The sequence below is a fragment of the Schistocerca americana genome, chromosome 8, assembly GCF_021461395.2.
Source record: "Schistocerca americana isolate TAMUIC-IGC-003095 chromosome 8, iqSchAmer2.1, whole genome shotgun sequence".
NCBI classification, from domain to species: Eukaryota; Metazoa; Arthropoda; class Insecta; order Orthoptera; family Acrididae; genus Schistocerca; species Schistocerca americana.
This window is the reverse complement of record NC_060126.1, coordinates 190,927,139-190,945,515: the sequence shown is the minus strand read 5'-3', so window position 1 is coordinate 190,945,515 and position 18,377 is coordinate 190,927,139.

Sequence of the window (18,377 nt, the reverse complement as noted above, 5' to 3'; positions counted from 1 at the left end):
TGTACCGTGCACTATTCAGTGTCCCCTCGACGATCACCAGTGGTGTACGGCCAGTGTAGGAGATCGCTCCCCACACCATGATGCCGGGTGTTGGCCCTGTGTGCCTCGGTCGTATGCAGTCCTGATTGTGGCGCTCACCTGCACGGCGCCAAACACGCATACGACCATCATTGGCACCAAGGCAGAAGCGACTCTCATCGCTGAAGACGACACGTCTCCATTCGTCCCTCCATTCACGCCTGTCGCGACACCACTGGAGGCGGACTGCACGATGTTGGGGCGTGAGCGGAAGACGGCCTAACGGTGTGCGGGACCGTAGCCCAGCTTCATGGAGACGGTTGCGAATGGTCCTCGCCGATACCCCAGGAGCAACAGTGTCCCTAATTTGCTGGGAAGTGGCGGTGCGGTCCCCTACGGCACTGCGTAGGATCCTACGTTCTTGGCGTGCATCCGTGCGTCGCTGCGGTCCGGTCCCAGGTCGACGGGCACGTGCACCTTCCGCCGACCACTGGCGACAACATCGATGTACTGTGGAGACCTCACGCCCCACGTGTTGAGCAATTCGGCGGTACGTCCACCCGGCCTCCCGCATGCCCACTATATGCCCTCGCTCAAAGTCCGTCAACTGCACATACGGTTCACGTCCACGCTGTCGCGGCATGCTACCAGTGTTAAAGACTGCGATGGAGCTCCGTATGCCACGGCAAACTGGCTGACACTGACGGCGGCGGTGCACAAATGCTGCGCAGCTAGCGCCATTCGACGGCCAACACCGCGGTTCCTGGTGTGTCCGCTGTGCCGTGCGTGTGATCATTGCTTGTACAGCCCTCTCGCAGTGTCCGGAGCAAGTATGGTGGGTCTGACACACCGGTGTCAATGTGTTCTTTTTTCCATTTCCAGGAGTGTATATAGTTCATTCTTGCCGAGTCCGCGGCGCGGGGTCCCGCGTTCGATTCTCGGTGGGGTCGTGGATTTTCTCTGTCTCGAGATGACTGGGTGTTGTGTGTCTTTCATCATCATTTCATCCTCATTCACTCGCAAGTCGCCGTAGTGGCGTTACAGAACTTGTGTAGCGGCGGCCGAACCGCCCCGCGAGGAGTCTCCCGGCCACCAATGCCATACGCTCATTATTATTGTTCTTGCCGAGAATCAAGAATCTGAAAAATTTTTCTCTTTTATCGATAATGGCAAAATATCGGCCCCGGGAATTCCAAGACCGTATCAAAATCTTTACACTAGTTCCTCAGACTAGCGCGAAGATACAAAAAAAGCGAGCATGGGACTTCAGTTTACATATAAGATACAAAACATGTAATACAACATTTTATTTACTTACTAAAACATGATAACACACTTCATTTTTGCATGCAGTAATATTTTTCTGTTATGCTTTTGATGGCGGATAACTGCGGTGTAAGTTCTAATGGTACAATGATATTCTTATATGATATTACAATTTTTTCCTTTTCTTGTACTGTGGAACCTTGCTTGTCGCCAAATTTCATGAATCTAGGTCAACTTTTAGTACCATATAGGTTTTGATGAATGAGTTTGCGAGTATCAGAATATATGCCATAAATCACCGTATCATTTGGATGCATTGACTTAGAAGCTAAAATGTGTTTCATCACCAAGGGACCGTAGACCTTACCCTAAAAACTGTGTACAACAGGTTAGATTTTAAATACAAAACTAAATAGGCAATCTGCCTTTACAGATCCACAGACCGCTGCCGGTAATAGAAAGAGACTTAAGACCAACCCATAAACATCAGTTCCAAGTTATCCCATCAACTAGGTGTTAAATACAGCGGGGTCCAGAAAACTGTTGAACTCTTTGACAGTTAATATCTTTGGAACAAAGTCACATATCATTGAAATTTTTCGCGGTAGCGAACTCCATTGTTTTCTCAACAGGTCTCGACGCGCGTTTTGCAGCAGATGGCAGTGCATCAATGAATGATGTATGATTTTCACTTGAGCAACGCGCAAGTGGTACTGAAAGTGCCAAAACATGATAGAGGTACAACGGCAATGGCGTTATGTGTATGAACTCAGCAAAGAACACGTATAACAGTTTATGGGATTAGGGATAAATCTGAAGCCGACGGTACTATTCAGGATGTGCATGAGGAAAGGTCTGGCCGACCAAAGACATCAACAAGTCTAGCATCCAGGGCCGTTGTGTTGTGACATTTAACTCGGTCGTCTCAAAAATCTATAAAACAGGGTGCACGTGAAAGCCGGGTCGGCCGATGAACTTTACAACAAATTCTGAAGGCTGCAAAGTTGAAGATCAATGCACGATATGAACGAGGACGACCCGGATCGAAGGTTGGAGTACTGTGGGTGGTCTGAAGGCATGCTTCGCGTGGATGAACAATTTGCAAGGTTGGTTATCTGGTCTGACGAGGCGCATTTCAGACTGAACTGTACTGTAAACAGCCACAACTGCAAGGACTGGTCTCTTGAAAATCCTCAAGTTCACGTGGATAAACATGGTACTCTACCGGGTGTTAAGGTGTAGTGTGGTCATGCCATCGCGCAGTTTGATTGGCCCATTCTTCTTTGAAGGTACCGTGCAGGTAAGGTGCTGCAAACAACAATTTACCTGCCATCCGAGAGGCGTTTGGAAATCCAAGATTTTATGTTCAACATAGCACTCCCCATCACTACCACAGAGATGTCAAAGCTTACTTGGATGAAAATGAACCTGTTCGATGGATATATCGAAAAGGAGCTGTTGAAAATCCACCAGAACTACACCTCTTAACTTCTACCTATGGGGACCTTGAAAAATGAAGTATATAACCAGAAGTCAGCGACAATGAACGCGCTACAAGAAACCATCGAGGCGCCCCGTGAGGCAACACTGACAGCCGTAGATCAGTCAGTAGTTCAGTGCCATCGACGTTGTTTAGCTGCCAATGGGGGTTACCTTGAGTAGATAAAATAGCCTTCCCCCCGCGCAAGAATTGTAACGACATGTCATTTAATATGGACTATTAAAAAGTATCTACATTTCTCTGGACCCCTCTGTGCATATCATGCCTAAACTTCTTTGTGAATTAGTTATTGCAACTGGCTTCTCGAAAACACTGTTGGTAGACAGATAAACCTGATGTATTTTACGGCAGATGAGGCATTATTTCAGTTATCCGGCTTTGGTCAATCGGGGAATAAAATGTACTAGATGCTGCGGAATCCTCAAGAGATATTCGAAAGTCCACTTGTTTGATGTGCAGTTGTGCGGTTTCCTGTAACCGCTTTTTTTTTTTTTTGTCATCAATCTACTGACTGGTTTGATGCGACCCGCCACGAATTCCTTTCCTGTGCTAACCTCTGCAACTCAGAGTAGCACTTGCAACCTACGCCCTCAATTATTTGCTTGACGTATTCCAATCTCTGTCTTCCTCTACAGTTTTTGCCCTCTACAGCTCCCTCTAGTACCGTGGAAGTCATTCCCTCATGTCTTAGCAGATGTCCTATCATCCTGTCCCTTATCAGTGTTTTCCACATACTCCTTTCCTCTCCGATTCTGCGTAGAACCTCCTCATTCCTTACCTTATCAGTCCACCTAATTTTCAACATTCGTCTATAGCGCCACATCTCAAAATCTTCGATTCTCTTCTGTTCCGGTTTTCCCACAGTCCATGTTTCACTACCATACAATGCTGTTTGCTCCGTCCGTCATTGGTTATTTTACTGCCTAGGTAGCAGAATTCCTTAACTTCATTGACTTCGTGACCATCAACCCTGATGTTAAGTTTCTCGCTGTTCTCATTTCTACTACTTCTCATTACCTTCGTCTTTCTCCGATTTACTCTCAAACCATACTGTGTACTCATTAGACTGTTCATTCCGTTCAGCAGATCATTTAATTCTTCTTCACTTTCACTCAGGATAGCAACGTCATCAGCGAATCGTATCATTGATATCCTTTCACCTTGTATTTTAATTCCACTCCTGAACCTTTCTTTTATTTCCATCATTGCTTCCTCGATGTACAGATTGAAGAGTAGGGGCGAAAGGCTACAGCCTTGTCTTACACCCTTCTTAATACGAGCACTTCGTTCTTGATCGTCCACTCTTATTATTCCCTCTTGGTTGTTGTACATATTGTATATGACCCGTCTCTCCCTATAGCTTACCCCTACGTTTTCCAGAATCTCGAACAGCTTGCACCATTTTATACTGTCGAACGCTTTTTCCAGGTCGACAAATCCTATGAAAGTGTCTTGATTATTCTTTAGCCTTGCTTCCATTATTAGCCGTAACGTCAGAATTGCCTCTCTCGTCCCTTTACTTTTCCTAAAGCCAAACTGATCGTCACCTAGCGCATTCTCAATTTTCTTTTCCATTCTTCTGTATATTATTCTTGTAAGCAGCTTCGATGCATGAGCTGTTAAGCTGATTGTGCGATAATTCTCGCACTTGTCAGATCTTGCCGTCTTCGGAATTGTGTGGATGATGCTTTTCCGAAAGTCAGATGGTACATCGCCAGACTCATATATTCTAAACGTGAATAGTCGTTTTGTTGCCACTTCCCCCAATGATTTTAGAAATTCTGATGGAATGTTATCTATCCCTTTTGCCTTATTTGACCGTAAGTCCTTCAAAGCTCTTTTAAATTCCGATTCTAATACTGGATCCCCTATCTCTTCTAAATCGACTCCTGTTTCTTCTTCTATCACATCAGACAAATCTTCACCCTCATAGAGGCTTTCAATGCATTCTTTCCACCTATCTGCTCTCTCCTCTGCATTTAACAGTGGAATTCCCGTTGCACTCTTAATGTTACCACCGTTGCTTTTAATGTCACCAAAGGTTGTTTTGACTTTCCTGTATGCTGAGTCTGCCCTTCCGACAATCATATCTTTTTCGATGTCTTCACATTTTTCCTGCAGCAATTTCGTCTTAGCTTCCCTGCACTTCCTATTTATTTCATTCCTCAGCGACTTGTATTTCTGTATTCCTGATTTTCCCGGAACATGTTTGTACTTCCTCCTTTCATCAATCAACTGAAGTATTTCTTCTGTTACCCATGGTTTCTTCGCAGCTACCTTCTTTGTACCTATGTTTTCCTTCCCAACTTCTGTGATGGTCCTTTTTAGAGATGTCCATTCCTCTTCAACTGTACTGCCTACTGCGCTATTCCTTATTGCTGTATCTATAGCGTTAGAGAACTTCAAACGTATCTCGTCATTCCTTAGTACTTCCGTATCCCACTTCTTTGCGTATTGATTCTTCCTGACTAATGTCTTGAACTTCAGCCTACTCTTCATCACTACTATATTGTGATCTGAGTCTATATCTGCTCCTGGGTACGCCTTACAAACCAGTATCTGATTTAGGAATCTCTGTCTGACCATGATGTAATCTAATTGAAATCTTCCCGTATCTCCCGGCCTTTTCCAAGTATACCTCCTCCTCTTGTGATTCTTGAACAGGGTATTCGCTATTACTAGCTGAAACTTGTTACAGAACTCAATTAGTCTTTCTCCTCTTTCATTCCTTGTCCCAAGCCCATATTCTCCTGTAACCTTTTCTTCTACTCCTTCCCCTACAACTTCGCTCCAGTCGCCCATGACTATTAGATTTTCGTCCCCCTTTACATACTGCATTACCCTTTCAATATCCTCATACACTTTCTCTATCTGTTCATCTTGAGCTTGCGACGTCGGCATGTATACCTGAACTATCGTTGTCGGTGTTGGTTTGCTGTCGATTCTGATTAGAACAACCCGGTCACTGAACTGTTCACAGTAACACACCCTCTGCCCTACCTTCCTATTCATAACGAATCCTACACCTGTTATACCATTTTCTGCTGCTGTTGATATTACCAGATACTCATCTGACCAGAAATCCTTGTCTTCCTTCCACTTCACTTCACTGACCCCTACTATATCTAGACTGAGCCTTTGCATTTCCCTTTTCAGATTTTCTAGTTTCCCTACCACGTTCAAGCTTCTGACATTCCACGCCCCGATTCATAGAACGTTATCCTTTCGTTGATTATTCAATCTTTTTCTCATGGTAACCTCCCACTTGGCAGTCCCCTCCCGGAGATCCGAATGGGGAACTATTCCGGAATCTTTTGCCAATGGAGAGATCATCATGACACTTCTTCAAATACAGGCCACATATCCTGTGGATACACGTTACGTGTCTTTAATGCAGTGGTTTCCATTGCCTTCTGCATCCTCATGTCGTTGATCATTGCTGATTCTTCCGCCTTTAGGGGCAATTTCCCACCCCTAGGGCAAGAGAGTGCCCTGAACCTCTATCCGCTCCTCCGCCCTCTTTGACAAGGCCGTTGGCAGAATGAGGCTGACTTCTTATGCCGGAAGTCTTCGGCCGCCAATGCTGATTATTTATCAGAATTTAGGCAGTGGCGGGGATCGAACGCGGGACCGAAGACGTTTCGATTATGAATCTAAGACGCTACCCCTAGACCACGGGTACAGTCGTAACCGCACAGTGAGAATAATATTTTTTGATCGGATTATCGGCACCCGAACATACTTCAGAATCCTCGAAGACCTGTATGCGCTATCAATTGACAATTTTTTTATTCGTGTCAAAGACGTCAATTACAAGGGAATTAACAGAAATTAACAGTTATAAAACATGCAAGTAGACAGTGAACATTGATCCAAATGGCTCTGAGCACTATGGGACTTCAACGTCTGAGGTCATCAGTCCCATAGAACGTACCTAACTAACCTAAGGACAACGCGCACATCCATACCCGAGACAGGATTCGAACCTGCGGCCGTAGCAGTTGCGGGGTTCTGGACTGAAGCGCCTAGAACCGCTCAGCCACCGCGGCCTGGCACAATTAACATTAACATTTAAACATTAAAAAGGACAAAGAGATCTATAATTAACTTGCTTTTGCCCAAAAGTGAGCTTCGTTCGAAGCATTACTGTAATCAAACAGTTAGAAGTAATTGTACATAAATGAAAATTCATAAATACACTTAAGTATAGACTAACAGGCATTGAATTACTCGTAAATTGTCTTCGCCCAGAAATGGGCAACGTCCAAGGCTTTAGAACTGGCCAGCATCAAGTCTTCTTCGCCGGCCGTTGTGGCCGAGTGGTTCTAGGCGCTTCAGTCTGGAACCGCGCTGCTGCTGCGGTCGTAGGTTCGAATCCTGCCATGGGCATGAATGTGTGTGCTGTCCTTAGGTTAGGTTTAAGTCGTTCTAATTCTAGGGGACTGATGACGTCAGATGTTAAGACCCATAGTGCCCAGAGCTATTTCATTTAAACACTTCTTCGGTGCATGATGACGGGCACAGACGACAGTTGCGCAGGAGAGACATCGTCTGCTCCTCTCCACGCTCACAAGTTGAGCGTCCTCTAGCGTATCCCCATTTTTCAAGAGTTTCTTTACACCGCCCAACACCGTAATCTACTGAGAGACTTCCAGGTACACCAGGAGCTCTTTTTTTCTCCACATGTCTAGCCTTTGATTTGTGTTGTTGTTGTTAACATAGACCCTCTCGAAACTTTTTCTAGACTTCAAGCAAGACGGTGATGGCGAATAGCCAAATAATGCGTGAGCGTCAGATGTCAGGGCTCTACGTCCTTCTGCTTGAGCAGCTGTTTCACGCCTGATGTAGGGTGGAGCTATACCTGCTAGATGATGCAGCTGCTCCACTTTAGTGGGTCTCAGGCACCCAGTGATTATGCGGCACGTCTCATTCAGAGCGGTGTCCACACGTATAGCATGGTAGGCGTTATGCCAGACAGGCGCTGCATATTCGCCCGCAGAGTAGAACAACCCCAGAGCCGAAGTCCGAATACTGACTGGCTGCGCACTCCAGTTAGATCCCTTTAGTTTTCGTATGATATTATTCCTTGCGGAATCTTTCATTTTGGTGTTCTGACAATGCGTTTTGAACGATAGGGTCCGATCTAAGGTCACCCCAAGATATTCTGGGGAAAATGAATGTTCAAGTTGTTTGCCATTCCGTGAAATATTTAGTTGTTGGTTGGCCTGTCTGTTTCTTAAGTGGAAAGTACAGACTTGCGTTTTCGTAGGGTTATGCCTTTAGCTATTATTTTTGTAGAACCGTCCTAGTTCTACCAGTGCTTCAGACAGCTTATTTTTGACGTTATGTAAATCCATTCCCTGGGTGATCGATGCAAGATACGCATAGAGAAAACTCCTGGTGTACAGTGGGAGTGGTCGGTCGTTCGTATACATATTAAAGAGTATAAGGGCTAGAACACTACCCTGGGATAGCCCAGTTCTCTGTAGTCTCCATCTACTGCGTCGTCCTTTAAAATCCCACGATAAATCTCCTGTTGCTAAGGAAGTTGGCTATTAAGGTGGTTAAAGTAGAGTCATTAGTGATGTCATAAAATTTTTTCAGGAGTAATTTATTGTTCACAGTGTCGTATGCAGCAGACAGGTCAACAAAGGTCACGCCGGCTACCATACGTGATTCAAAACCGTCTTCGATGTACTGGGTGAGACTGAGTATCTGTAATGTGCGGCTTCTACCCGGGCTAAAGCCAGCCTGTTGAGGTATGAGCGCAGAGTCAATTGCTTCTGTCAAGTGGTACACAATCATTCTCTCCAAGATTTTATACAAATGCCAAAGAAGAGATATGGGGCGGTAGTTCTTAGGGTCATTGCTCTCTTTGCCAGGTTTAAGGATAGCGATATCATGAGCTTTCCGCCAGGCTTTGGGGATCCTACCACATTATACGAAGTTGTTGAAAAGATCTAGAATCCATTTTAGTATTGCAGGACCAAACCATTTTATTTGTCCATTCCTAAGATCATCTAGCCCAGCAGCCTTTCATGTTTTACACTTACTAATCGCTCTCTGCAGCTCTTCTGAAAAGGAAGATCTACACAGGTCGGTAACAGAAGTACGCATGTGACTAGACTTTGGCTTGATGTTTCGGTTATCCGATTTCCCATGGTTGATGGGCAATATCGTTGGCTGTTATTTTTTCTTGGAGGGTCGTTCTAGCAGGGTCATTATTAAGGCGTCTCATAAGTTTCTAGGCTTTCTGGCTGTTCTTACTGAATTCAGTTTGCTCCATAAGCTTGATCCACTTATCCAACTTGGCGGTTGATATTGATTCAAGTAATTGCAATCCACGAGATATTGTTTCTTCGCCTAAAGGGTCTTGCTCAAATACTGTGTAGTAGCGATCAAGACCTGATGCTAACTCAGGGGAGAGTCCTTGCACGTATTTAGTTCGACATGCACGAGGGATGGACTTTCTAGAACATTTGCTCACAGCTCTTACGAAACGATCGTATTGCTCAGCGTGTGGGCTGATAGGTGTTACCTCTTGATCAAGAAGAGTTGTAAACTTCTAGTTTGCTTTTATCAAGTTATACCAGCTGCGGAGCAGACTGTAGACGTATTGCAGGCAAGATCTGACACATGATTGGTCTATGTTGAGATTTAGGGATCGGCGAGCATACTGTCTTTCTGAACAGTTGTGTGATGGTGTCGCTGGCAAATATGAGGTCAGGATTGTATCCACGCTTCAATTGCGCACAGTTAAAAGATGTGTATAAGTGTCATAGACCCAGAATCCGCACAGTTTAGTACTGCATCTCCATTGTCGTCATCTTCACTATAACCCCAACTGGTACTATGGCTGTTAAAGTAGTCTATTTCACACTTAGTTGGCTGGCTATGTGAATTAGGTGTTTCTTGAGAAATGAAGTCTTCTGTGGGAGGTTTATAAACGGATGTTACCGTGACACCATGCAGCTCAACTGTTATGATTTCAATATTGTTATTTGCAGTAATTCGAGTAGAGTTAATATTTAAGCTGGATTTTGCAAAAATGGTGCTGCCATACTGTCCATGGGATCGTTCTGCGACGTCATGCCAAGTACTCTGTAGCGCCTGGCTTGAAAGCCCCGATGTGTCTCCTGGATGCAGAGTATGTCACGACTACTGCGCTGGCACAGCTCCTTAAGGAATTCCTCCTACCGGTTGGTTAAGCATTCTATATTAACAGAGACTATAGTCAAAGCTGGCCCTGATATGGGCAATTTTGAAACACGCTGGGTTGCCATTTCGGTGGCTGATGTCTTCGGAGTGGAAGGATTAGCCGGCTGTTACACCGTTATCAGGGGACGCCCGGATGTGCTCTAGATCAGATATATTCACACCCTGCAGGGAGGCTCCATCCGTGTCCGCCAACTGACAATTAAAAAGAATAAAGCTTCTTCCAACAAGACGGAGCAAAGTGCCTCACATGAAACGTTTCACTTAAAGATATGAACGTTCCCCCAAAGGTTGTGATTTTGTCGTTTGGGGCTACTTAAGCGGGAGAGTTTATGCATCTAATCCCCACGATATTGATGAAGTAAAGGTGGATATTCTACGAGAAATCACGCAATCGACAAGAACTTTTTGCGTCAGACGACTCTCAATACGATCGGTCGAGCAAAAAAGTGTATCGATACCCACGGTAATGGTTTTGAAAATCGTTTATAACAATAATGTTGAGCCGGTGCGAAGCTGGTTGGGGAGTGGTAAGCTGCTGGGTTAACAAAATTGTATGTATCATTCTTAAACAGTTGCTTATTATCAGTTAGCGACTGAATACTTTACAATTAGTAAAATACGCAATTTAACAGTGGGAGCACTCTTGATTAGTAAATAAGGCTGTTAAAGACAGAGGCTCACCACGTCAATACATACAATTTTTAAAATGCGTTGGTCAAAGATGACAATTTAAAAAAAGACGAAGAACGCTGTACTTTTGCAATCACAAAACAAAACCCCTTTTCTTTTCCTACCAAATAATTTAAAATACTAAGCAGATGCAGCAAGAATTATTAATTTCCACATGGCCCTGCTCGTCAACACACTACTACAGGTCATGAACCTCAGCTGATCAAACAAATAATTACACTTAGCAACTGTACAAACGGCTTAAGGTCCAATGATAAGTGTTTACCACGGTGGAGCTCTTCCAACTAATTAAATAGCACATAAAGACCACCTTACGCAGCACAGACCAATCTTAAGTGAGCAAAATTTCACAACTCAAAAACCTTTAAAAGCATTTAAGACAGACGCAAGACAACAGAATCAACTACCGGCGGCCGTGCATACAAGTTTTACAATGGGCGACGGTGCTTTAGGGTTTACACGAACTTTGGTTATGAATAATTACTATAAAGGACCTTAACCTAATGACCAAACATGCATCCATGGGCAGGCAGACTATCAGGCTCATAACCACAGTTATGTAAACGGAATTTAGAAGCATTCAGCTGTAGTAAATCGTATGTTAAATTAATTACAATTATATGTAAAAGTCCTCTGGCTTTTATCATATACAACTGAAATAGAACGCCAAACTAAGGCAAAAACTTAATTTCATGGAGTTACAGGTAAGCAAGGTCCAGAGATAAGGATTTGTGTGGCATTTTTATGGATGTCTTGTCCGAAAATTACCTTGAGCAGATAGAGAACCTATTCGTTAGGGTAACGTCTTAGGCCTCCTGGCAACGAACAGACCTGAACTTACTGAATCAATTGACATAGAGGAAGGTATCAGTGATCATAAGGCTGTGACACCATCTATGATGACGGGTCCTACAAGGAATGTTAAGAACACTAGGAAGATATATTTGCTCAGCAAGGGTGACAGGATACAAATTTCAGAACATACAATTCAAAGGCCTATTCAACATGCCCTAGACAAGTACACTCTATGATCAAAAGTATCCGGACAGCACCAAAAACATACGTTTTTCATATAGGGTGCATTCTACTGCCACCTACTGCCAGGTACTCCGTATCAGCGACCTTAGTAGTCATTAGACATCGTGAGAGAATAGAATGGGCCACTCTGCGGAAATCGCGGACTTCTAACGTGGTCAGGTGATTGGGTGTCACTTGTTTGATACGTCTGTACGTGAGATTTACACACTCCTAAACATCCCTAGGTCCACTGTTTCCGATGTGATAGTGAACTGGAAACGTGAAGCGACACGTACAGCATAAAAGTGTGCAGGCTGACCTTCTTGAATGTGAAGAGGTCTTGGAGAAGGAGCAGGTTATAGGCTAATTTGATCCACACTCGTGAGGCTGAAATGCAGAAGCAGATGGAGAAAAAAATTTAGAGTTACGCAAAAGTACATCCATGATATTGGACGGATCCGATCCTGGTATTGCATTTGTGAAATAATGACAAGTATTTAATAGGTGAGTAGAGGTATTGAGAACGCCAGTGGCTAAGAAACAGATGGGGTAAACAGAGGGTGTGAAAATCTCGCCGCCTATCCGGTCGCGTCCGACCTGAGCGTACGAAAGAGTGATACAGTCAAACAGCCGGATGGTGCAGACATACCGTATGGCAGGATTCGTCGTTTCCTCGAGTCTTCTGGAATTTTCACTGTACAGTTCAATTACCCTATCGATCTCGTTTTATGCAACTCTCAATGTTATATCCGGCCTTCAAAAACCATCCACCTGTTTTTAATATTCTCTCACTCGCTACGCAGAAACTGGTAGTCCTACAGAGAAAAATGAGTAGGACATTTTTGTAGGAAATTTAATGTAGTTCTGGATGGAGGCCACGATTTTCCATGTATTAAAAAAAGCCGTATAAAAGTGGCCTTCAAACGCATTTTCATCTTCTACTCATCCCTCACTAGTAATGATTTCTACTTTGTTGTTCATGGCACTCCCTCCTACCACTGTACAAAAATATCCGACAACGTGAGCTAACCCGGTATTTGACGTTTCTTGGTCTCTATTGGCTGGGCTATTTCGCCACCAACATAGTCGGCTATTTCGTTAACATTATTAATCTAAAGGCGCCCGTGAGGGTAAGGAAAGAAAACTGAATTTTGTAAACGTTACGCTAAAACTAATTACGTTGACAATTCTATCTAAACTTCATCCTTACAAGCACAGTAGTTTCGTAGTCAGAAGGCCTGGCTAATACAACACTGTAATTGCTTTTTTATGCTGTTACAAGTCTGAAAATTGTTAGGTAAAATTTACACAAACGTCAATTTTACAATTTGTAAGTACTCGAGAAAGCCAGTGGCGTAATAAGGCCAGTAAATGAAGACCTGAAAAGGCTGAATGCGAAAAACAATGCATACAATCGTTAATTTTAGTACAGTGGTTGGAAGAAGTGCCATAAGCAACATACTAGAAATCCTGACCGGTGGGGGCTGAATGTGGGAGTGTAGATGCGTTTGGAGATCACTTCTGCACGCTTTTGCCAAATAAATCGAAAACTATGGCCTCTAGCAGAAATGTATCTCACTACAAAATATAACAGCATTAAATTTCCTACAAAAAGGTGTTGTTCACTTTTCCTGTAGGACTAATACTTTGCGCCTAGCGAGAGAGAAAATATGATAATCCCCCAAGTGGTTTTTGAAGGGCAGTTTTATCATTGAGGGTTGCATAAAACGACATTGGTAAGGGCAGCTGAATCAGCCTGTGTGTGCCGTGTTGAACTATAAAATTAGTAAATACATATTTGGCAGGACTATAGATTGGACAAATTCTCGTTTCAATGGAGGTGGAAATATTTTTCTAAATTTTTAGTCTGCTTATAAGCAAGGTAAAGATTTGCTGACACTCGTAGTTACCGTGCATGTGATTACAGTGTTACTAGATTGTCAATCTTTAACGTCCATTTACTGCCGGAAATATGCACAGGACGGAATTTTGTTAGAAACATTTTTGTATTTTCAGTATGTGCGTTGCGATGTTCGAGTGCGTAGGTTCCAGTTTTTGTTTACTAGTCCTTATTACTTTTCGTTAATTGCTTCTTATTCGTAACGAATTTGAGTGTGAGAGACTTAAGAAATTTAATGACAGTTCGAGTGTATAGTTGGCGACCAAAGGGTCGGGTTTGGCGGCTTTGGCGTTATTTGTACTCACGATTTTTTTGTTAAATCCTGCCCCGTAACATTTGTGGCTGCTTGTGTATCTAATTTTTTCATGTAAGATATAAGATTATCTAAGGTCGTTCAAGAACACTGGCCAACCATGAGAAGCAGTGTGGACATATCAAGTACTATATAGGATGTGGTAGGTACTATGAAGAAAACTTCGAAAAAAGGACCGTAAACACAACTGAAGAAGGCAAGAACTGGATACACGAGCTGTTGTGGGAGAGGCATTCCAGAAAGGAAAGCACAAGCTTCCGTTTGATAAGACCTATGACCTTGCAAACACGAGCTGATATTACGAGAGACTGTACAGGAATGCAATAGAGATTACTACACACACACACACCAGCATAGACAAATGCGAAGCTTAATGTTACCTGGCTCTTGTTAAATCGAAAAAGGTTGTGCAGCAGTGACCAGCCTCCCACCACTGTGCGATATCAAAAGTATTTACAAGTGCAGCGACCATCTCGAAATTCAGAAACAATCAACGTCACGTCCTTGCGTTTAGGTTCGCGGCAGCAAATACACTGACAGAAAAAAAGATCGTAATACCAAGTAGTTGTGCGCCATAAACGAAAGTCTTCCTACATCTGAAAAATGTTTATCCAAACTTGGCGCCAGTTGCATAAGAATGGGGTTAGCAACGCCACTATGAGGAAGCAAATCTGCATTAAATACACGATGTAACGGTCGTCAGCATTAGTTACCCTTGAGGTTGGACGTTATTAGTTGTGCTCGTCAAGAACATCTTTCAGGCCACAAAGACGCCATTACCAGCACGTCACTGAGTTTGAACGAGATCGTGCAATAGGGTTACCAGAAGCTGGATGTTCCTTTTGCGATATTGCAGAAAGACTTTGGAGGAATATGACTACTGTACATGACTGCTGACAGTGGTGGTCACGAGAATGTACAGTCGCAAGAGGACCGGGCTCGGTACGGCCACGTGGCACTACCGATAGCAATAGCCGATCGTACTGCATCTGCAGGTGCAATTTAAGCTGCAGTTGGCACCAGTGACTCAACGAATCTTTACAAATCGGTTATTTTAATGACAGCTCCGAACAAGAGACCCTGTAGTGTGCATTCCTCTGACTGCAAACTACGGTCATATGCAACTTGTGTCAAGCGAAAGCTCATTGAAGGGCAGGGTGAAGGTCTGTTGTGTTTTCCGTTGAAAGCTGGTTCTACGGTACCAGTTAGGAGGTGGCCAGCTGAGGGCCTGCAGTCGACCTGTCTGAATGCTAGAAACACCGGACCTACACCTGCAGTTACGGTCTGGGCACGACTTCATATAAAAGCAGGAGCGCTCTTGTGGTTATCCCACGCACGCTGACTGCAAAACTGTACGTCAGTCTTGTGATTCGACATGCTGTGCTGCCATTCGTGAGCAGCATTCCAGGGGGTACTTTCCAACAGAATAACGCTCGTCCACGTACTGCTGTTGTAATCAAACATGCTCTACAGAGTGTCGACATATTGCCTTTATCTATTCGAAGACCAGGTATGTCTCCAATAGAGCACATATGGGACATCGTAGATGACAACTCCAGCGTCTTCCATAAACAGTATTAACCGTCCCTGTATTAACCAAGTGCTACAGGCATGGAACTCCATCCACACCCGGCACAGTGCATGAACAATTGCTTTCTTGCATTCAACATTCTGGGGCTTACGGCGGTGATAAATTACCAGTATTTTGCATTTTCAACGGCTTGTCTCGCGCTTTCGTTAACTTGTGATCCTGCAATGTTAATCACTTTAATGTGTTACCAAGACAAATGTATTCCCGAAATTTCACTACTCTACATGAATTATTGTTTAGTGTTGCGATTTTTTTCCCGTTGGTGCGTTAGCTTCAGTCAGCAGTGAGCCATTGTGTGAGTCGATCGCATATACAAGCCAAGATTTTATGCTTGTGTAGAGACGAAACCTCGGTCTTACCAAGAAAATCAGTGGAACCACCACATAACTGCCCGGAGAATTTTGATGAAAGCGGCAATTCCAATCATTAAAATTATTATGGAGAGTTTCTTCCGCAGTACACCGGAGAAGAAATATCGGGTTTATCAATGAAAGTAATGGGACTATTACATGACTTCAATAAATTGTCTCGAATGAAAAACAGCCCACAGTTTCACTAAATTATGTTTATTTTAAACCTTGACATGGTTTCAGCTATAATAATATAGCCTTCTTCATAAGTCATATACACTAATAAATGAAAAATGTCTTAGACCAGAGGCTGCGTCAAGACCAATAAAATAATTTCAACAGACATAAGCCTGTTTCGAACATAAGTAAAATTGCATATGGCACCGAATGTTCTCCACCACTACCTCTATGTAACCATATGTAATTTTACTTATCTTCGAAACAGGCTTATGTCTGTTGAAGTTATTTTATTGATCTTGACGCAGCCGCTGGGTTAAGACATTTCTCATGTATTAGTGTGTATGACTTCTTATTTTTTTTTTTATTTATTTATTGTTCCGTGGGACCACATTTAGGAGAAGTCTCCATGGTCATGGAACGAGTCAATACATGAAATTATAACACGATTGTAAAAACAGATAAAATGAAATATAAGAAATATATTCAGGCGACAAGTCGTTAGTTTAAATAAAGAAAATCAAGAATGTAACACTGGAATTTGCTTAATTTTTTAGCTCTTCCAGGAGCTCCTCGACAGAATAGAAGGAGTGAGCCATGAGGAAACTCTTCAGTTTAGACTTAAAAATGTTTGGGCTACTGCTAAGATTTTTGAGATCTTGTGGTAGCTTATTGAAAATGGATGCAGCAGAATACTGCACTCCTTTCTGCACAAGAGTCAAGGAAGTGCATTCCACATGCAGATTTGATTTCTGCCTAGTATTAACTGAGTGAAAGCTGCTAACTCTTGGGAATAAGCTAATATTGCTAACAACAAACGACATTAAAGAAAATACATACTGTGAGGGCAATGTCAAAATTCCCAGACTATTGAATAGGGGTCGACAAGAGGTTTTCGAACTTACACCACACATAGCTCGAACAGCCCGTTTTTGAGCCAAAAATACCCTTTTTGAATCAGAAGAATTACCCCAAAAAATAATACCATATGACATAAGCGTATGAAAATATGCGAAGTATACTACTTTTCGTGTTGAAATGTCACTTATTTCAGATACTGTTCTAATGGTAAATAAAGCGGCATTTAGTTTCTGAACAAGATCCTGAACATGGGCTTTCCACAACAGCTTACTATCTATCCGTACGCCTAGGAACTTGAACTGTTCCGTCTCGCTTATAACATGCCCATTCTGTCTGATTAAAATGTCAGTTCTTGTTGAATTGTGGGTTAGAAACTGTAAAAACTGAGTCTTACTGTGATTTAGCATCAAATTATTTTCCATAAGCCACGAACTTATATCATGAACTACATTATTTGATAATGTTTCAATATTACACACAAGATCCTTCACTACCAAGGTGGTGTCATCAGCAAACAGAAATATTTTTGAATCACCTGTAATACTAGAAGGCATATCATTTACATAAATAAGAAACAGCAGTGGCCCCAGCACCGACCCTTGGGGAACGCCCCATTTAACAGTGCCCCATTGGGACTGAACATCATTACTACTCTCAATATTGCGGAGGATTACCTTCTGCTTTCTGTTCTTAAAGTAGGAGGCGAACCAATTGTAAGCTACTCCCCTTACTCCATAATGTTCCAACTTCTGCAGTAATATTTTGTGGTCAACACAGTCAAAAGCCTTCGTTAAATCAAAGAAAACACCTAACGTTCGCACCCTTTTATTTAATCCGTCCAAAACCTCACAGAGAAAAGAGACTATAGCATTTTCAGTTGTTAAGCCATTTCTAAAACCAAACTGTACATTTGACAGCAAATTATGTGAATTTAAATGCTGCAGTAACCTTGTATATACAACCCTCTCGATAACTTTAGCAAACACCGATGGCATAGAAATAGGTCTATAATTGTCAACATTATCCCTGTCTCCCTTTTTATAAAGTGGCTTCACTACCGAGTACTTTAATCGGTCAGGAAACCGACCACTCTTAAGAAGGCTATATTATTACCATGGTCAAGGTTTAAAATAAACACAATTTAGTGCAACTGTGGGCTGCTTTTCATTTGATACAAGTTCGTAACGGTTGCTGTTGTCGCTGCCGTGATGAAAATAAAAATAATTTTAGTAAATGTAGCACTTCCAGGAGTAACATTAATCGTTATAGATTTTTCTCTTAATGCTCAAGATTTTTCTTTCCTTTTTTTTTTTCTTTTTTTGCTATTTTCTCCATTCACATACTATTCTCGCGAATACAGCCCCAAAAACACGTACATTTCATTTAATCAATGTCAGATCCTAGTGTTATATTCCTACTATGCCTGAGGCTGCTACCGATGCTCATTTATTCTCATTCTGTGTCTGACTTGTCAC